Below are 6,509 nucleotides of genomic sequence, written 5' to 3'. Positions count from 1 at the left end.
TGTAAAATTGGCACATCATCAAAAAAATGAAACATAACATTCAAACCCAGGAAATTAAATAAACATCCTAACCATAACAATTATTTAATATTGTATATTGCTGTTGTTATATGTAATACATAATTTGTGGAAATTCTAGAAACCAGATTTGATACCTCCTTAACCAATTAAGCTATCATAATTGATAGAAAACAGAAATAAACATTTTGACCATTACATTCATGAAAATGTCTGAAACTATGGTGATGAGTTGGTATGGACAGATAAATAACTTTTATGCCATTTAAGACGAATTGTTGCTTTCCGATTTAAATCTGTTTTCCATTTCATCGGTATAATTTTGCAGCAACGGACTGTCCTATTACCGATTGGAAAACGACAGATAACACACACACTGTCAATGGAACCTTTTGTTGATGGTTGCAGTATGGATGATTTATATAAATCATGTAAGGCTGCCCTTTTTTGTTTTGGGTGTACAAAACTTTTATGTTGACCAATTGGCTTGGCGAGGTCAAAATAAAAATAATTCTGTTTTTCTTTGGGTTTCTCTTTGCATCCATTTCTTCCTTCGGCTGGTAGGGGCAGTGGGGTAGCCTAGTGGTTAAGCTTTGGCTCTTCACACCAAAGTCCTGGGTTCAATTCCACACATGTGTACAAAGTGTGAAGCCCATTTTCCGGTGTTGCTGGAATATTGCTAAAAGCGGCATAAAACCATATTCACGCACTCACTCATTGGCTGTCTCAGGAATGGAAATTGAGTGAGTTGGGTTTAATGCCGCTTTTAACAGTATTCCAGTTATATCACAGCGTGTCAGCTTAATGTGGGAGGAAATCCCGAAGTGATGCAGGTCTCAGACGTTAACAACCCACGAGCACAGGTATGGTGCTGACAAACCTAGAAACATAATCGGGGCGAACCGGGATTCGAACCCACAATTGTAGGTTTCTGGCGTGCCCACGAGACACAACTCTACACAGCGAATCGCTGCACCTTAGACGACTGGGCCACCTGTGTGTGCCCCCCAGGAAGAAAAAAACCAATGCAGGATGTTTACTGTTTTTGTTGGGAATAATTTTACCAGGGAGGTTTGCCAAACCATAAAATGCGTGTCATCAATTAATTATAAGTTAAATGATTGATGGATTTAAAAAAAAACAAAGATACAAAGAAAACTGGTCAGGCAAAACTATTTTATTTTAGTTTATGGTTTTGACTTTGGCCAACAGGGTAATACAGACAACATGCTTGCTTTATGCATGTTCTGTAACATTCGTCATGTGACATGACATGCATGGTGAAATTCAGCATTCCTTGGCATCTGTCGGCTCCGATTAGAGCATTCCTCATTGCCCATACCTGTGTCATTTGAGAGTGGTGAGCAGCCCACCTCCACCACACCTCTCTAACATGTGATGCATACCAGCTACGCTCAGACTTTGTTATTATCCAAGCCATGTGATCATTGCGTCATTGGCGCTGTTTTACATTCATGCCTTGCCCTGGCATTTTCTCTGTAAGCAAATTTGCCTGTTATTATCCCGATAAAAGTTGTGGGGCTATTTGTCTTCAATTTACCGCTACTTCTCTGAGGATTGTTTGGGCAAACATCTGGTCAACAGAAAACCTCATTTTAACATTGTTTGCTACATTATCAATAAAATTCCTAAATGTAGAGTAAATTGTTTGAGGGTGTTTACAGGGTAACGTTATTGCAGCCAAGGAGGGGGTAGGCACTTTGAACATTAAGCGGGGTAGGCACTTTGAACATTAAGCGAGGCTTGTTGACTCATGTGGTGTTATACTGAGGGCCATTGTTTCGAGAGACTGAAGAGATGATTATTCCCACTGAATGGGTGTGATCTCTATGAACATCTGGGACATTGTGAATTGTTTTTACCCATCAACTATGTTTTGTTGATATGTTCAGACCTTCTGTCTAGGGAATCCAAATAAATGCCAGTGTTGGTCTTTAAAGTCATGTTCTTGCATGGTTTCAATAAACATCAAAGGAATCTGTCATCAGGCAAGAAGGAAAATGTTGAGAGCTGGAGCTTTGTCATAAGAATTTCTTGTGTACCAGTGTAAAGATGGTGTTGGATATGCATCATGGATATGATTGAGTCAGATAGATATGAAATATGTGGAGTGAGATGGGCAACAGCTGTTTATACAATTGAACACTTACTGTACGCAATAGATGCTGCTCTCTGTAAACTATCAGATCAGGTTTGATAGAATATTGATAACCCAGTACCACACAACAATGAAATAGGGCGATTCATTATCAGAATACCTTTCGGTATTATGTATTTTAGGGCTGGGGTGAGACCAAATTTACTAGCTGGGTACCCACCCCTCTATTACCCGGGTACGCGCTGTAGGTCTCAAGAGATAGGTCCTGGCCATATATTTAGAGACGTCATGCATAATCTGAAGTTGACTGAAGTTTTATCTTCATTCATACCTATAAAGTCAGAAGGAATGTACACTTTGTCAAAAAGAAATGCAAACATTAGTCACTTATAGTGTAACCGTTGAGTTCTAGATAATCTTTTATCATAAAACAATATATCACGTGACTAACCACAGGTCCAGGTAGTCCTGTGGGTACCTGGGTCCTACTCAGTACCCACCCGACCCGAGTACCCGAGTTACCCGTCCAAGCCCTAATGTATTTGTTTGCAAAAGGGGATAGAGTGGCCCAGTTGTCTGGGGTGCGGCAAAATTGCTTCCCTTGGTTGTGAAAGTCCTGCTGGGTTCAAATCCCAGATTTGCTCTGCTTATGATCCTTGGCCTGTGAGCACCATACCTATGTTCATGGGTGTCACCAAACATCAACATCTTGTATCACTTTTGGCTTTCCTCCTATATTCAGCTGACTTGCTGGGATAATGCTGAAATAGTGTTCAAAATGGCACAAAACCAAACTTACTCACTTTAAATATTACATTGAATTTATGTTTGGGGATAGCACAGTGGTTAAGGTACTTGCTTGTTACTAACTGATGTTTGTTACTTGATGTAAAACCTAATCTTCTTTTGTCCTGCTGGGATACCGCTAATTCTCTCATTCCTTGAGGGCTGTCTGGGATGGACATGTCCATGCACCATTGGCGCCTGTCTGCAAACTGTCACTCCAAATAAAACAGTGCAAGACAGCAGAGAGGACATGAACACACATTTAAAGATGGTCTTGTCTCTGGTAATGAGGCAAGGGCTGCCTAATTGACTCTGGGTATCAATACAAGAAGGTTCTCGATCTGGTTCACTCTTTCTGGCAATAACTTGTAACCCTAATCAGCAAGAGACTAATTGCGCACAGTAGACTAATTAGAGAGTCTAGACAAGGTTTGTAAAGATTCACCAAACTGTCTGTCTATTTTTGCTACAATACAACTTGATAACATGAAGTTGATACAAAATTATACTGGTAGTGAGGTAGACCATCATTGAAATACAAATACCCAATATGTTATATAAGATCTTTGAAAGGCATTTAGACCCCCAGCCTCCTGTTTGCCCTGTGTCCATTACCTATTACCTATATATGATAACTTAAGTACTGGCTTCCACACCATCAGCGCTAATTTCTGTAAAGTGTTGGCTTCCATTGACTATTGCTGATCACCTATCAGCGCCAATCATCTGTTGGCTTCCCTTGTTAGTTTCTACCCTTTGTTATTTTCCACCTTTTGTTATCTTATTAATTTTGTTGTCCCTACATGTGCATATACATATGCTCTCTGCCTCATGGCATTAATTCACCTGATGAAGGAGTTAACATACTCCGAAACGTTGTGTTCTTCATAATATAGAAGTTGACATCCATATATTCTCTTCCTTATATAAGATGACTTGTAAATTCCTTTTGGTGTTGGCCATTTATATCTTAAGAAGAATCACATATTCTAAGTCTGGTCATTGTCTTTGTTTATGGAGTATGGCCTTAACAAGGCAAGTATAGGTGAGGTGAAATGGGGTTTGACGTCGCGTCCAAGATTATTGCACTTATATAGCGACGTGCATGTACGTGTGTGTGTTTGTGTGGCTGCTTGTACTAGTCCGAACTGATGCCGGTTTATAGTGCTAGCTCACTGAGGTACCATGTCGCAGTTTAACATGAATATTCCACTCAGACACAGTTTACTGACTCCGAGCCAACCAGTCCTTGTTTTAGCCCCTTAATGCCGAGCGCCAGAGAGGGTAAGGCAAGTGTAGTGGTTTAGTGTTTTGTACGAGATTTTCTTCCTTTGTACATATACACCATATCACATGCAACAGCCCTTAGGCTATTCCCATGACACTAACAGCGTCTGGTAAAAGTTTCCTTTCTGTACTGAATGCTACCTTACAGAAAAAAATGTCATGAATTGTGTTGAATTAGCCCAGTTTTTATGTTATTCTCATAAACTTTTAGTAAAAAACTACATTTAAGAATGTATAGAAAAGAAAGGTTATGCAAAAAGTGTGAATTTAGAAGAATGGAAGATAAGTATCATTTTCATCTCATTTGTCCTAAATATGATGCTGTAAGTTAGACGTTTTCTTTTATATGACTACAGTTCTGTCAGTGCCATGACCGATTAGCTGTAGTCATGAAAAGATTGGGTGTTCTTTAACTTCTTTTGAGTAGTATATATATCAAGCAGGTCTTTAAACAAACCAAACATGTTAATTCATTACATTAAATGTCCACAAAGATTTGTTTTGTTGGAATTGTCACGACATCCTAACAGGATGACTGATGTCCTGCCGTGGCTGCTTTTTACCTATGTCTAAGTTTACGTTTTTATGGCTTTTTAAAAAATGCAAAATGGAAGTTTATGTATTAACCTTGACACCTATCAGACATTCCTGTTTTTATGACCTTTCAAGCAATGTTTAACTCAAGCTTGTTGGCTCATTTACATCACTTGACCCTTGACAAAATGTGCAGCAAACAAGGTTAATACTCCTGCCTGGTGATGAGAGGATGTACATGTTTCGGTTTATTGTATACTCCTTCACCATCCATCCAGTAGCCTCTGGGTTCAGCAAGGAGTCAAATTGATGTTTTTCTTCGTAAGTCCTTGCATATTTCTCTGGCCTGATACAAGCGATATGGGAATGTTTGTTTGGTAAGTGAAGGCCGACATAACTCCAATGTAGCCTCTGCTCCTGTTCATCTGATTGCTTCTGATAGGCAGCCTTTTTGTGCACACGTGGACACAATGGGTGTCGTGTTACAATCTGCCCTGGAACCCCCCACCCCGCAACCCCCACCCCCCATCCATGTACTGTGACTGGTATGCAAGTGAAGATCCATGTCCTGTCAGTCTGCCTTGATGAGGCATGGAGTCAAAGTTAAACTGCTAAGATAAGGATAAATGCTTGGGGTGTGATCAGGTGCTCCTTTGCTGAAGACTACAGAACAGAAAAAAGATTTTCTAAGTGGTAAAAAGCCACTTTGTTGCTCCAAAGTGTTTAAACTGTAGGTGTGTTTGCCAGGAACAGTGATACACATGAACTTGGGTAGCTCAGGTGGCCAAGTAAGGCATGCTATAAACGTGTGATCAAGGGTTTGAATCCCAGATTCGCCCTGATTATGTTTCTAAGTTTGTCAGCACCATAGTTAACTTTTGGGTTTCACCAAAGACTTGCATCATTATCAGTTGTGCTTTCCTCCCACATCAAGCTGACATGCCGTAATAAAGACTAAAATACTGTTCAAGCTGTGTTAAACCTCACTCACTCACTCACTCACTCACTCACTCACTCACTCACTCACCACATGGCTGGTTTATTTGTTTGTTGTTTAACGCCACCCTCAGCGATATTCCAGCTATATGATGGCGGTCTGTAAATAATTGAGTCTGGACCAGACAATCCAGTGATTGACATCATGAGCATCGATCCATGCATCAACCAAATCAGCAAGCCTGACCAAGCCTCTTACGACAAGCATAGTCGCCTTTTACGGCAAGCATGGGTTGCTAAAGAATTATTCTACCCGAATCTTCACGGGTATATGGCTGGTACTCATATTTGTTCCTATCATTAAATGAACAAGTATATAAAGATAATTTCAAACTGTCCACTTGAAAGTAACATTTACATCATTTCACTCAAGGAGATTTTTCTCATGTTTAGGAATATGTCTGGACCAGACAACCTGGGGTTTTGCATTAACATCGAGTGCAGTCAGAGGGGAGCAGTGGGGTAGCCTAGTGGTTAAAACGTTTACTTGTGACGCCGAAGACCAGGGTTCAAATCCGCCACAAGGGTACAATGTGTGAAATCCAATTCTGGTGTCACCCAGTATTGCAGCACCATTGCTTAGAGATGCATAAGACCATACTCACTCACTCACTCACTCACTCACTCACTCACTCACTCACTCACTCACAGAGTACGACCAAGTATCGGATCACCTGATCCCCACTTTGTTGGCTCTTACTACAACTGTGAGGTACTGGGGACTCAACTTTAAGATATCCTGTAACCTAAAGCCAACAAAAAACTGAAC

This window comes from Haliotis rufescens, unplaced genomic scaffold (genome assembly GCF_023055435.1).
Source record: "Haliotis rufescens isolate VD_foot unplaced genomic scaffold, xgHalRufe1.0.p SCAF_3, whole genome shotgun sequence".
Classification (NCBI taxonomy): Eukaryota; Metazoa; Mollusca; class Gastropoda; order Lepetellida; family Haliotidae; genus Haliotis; species Haliotis rufescens.
Note: the sequence above shows the minus strand (reverse complement) of the source record.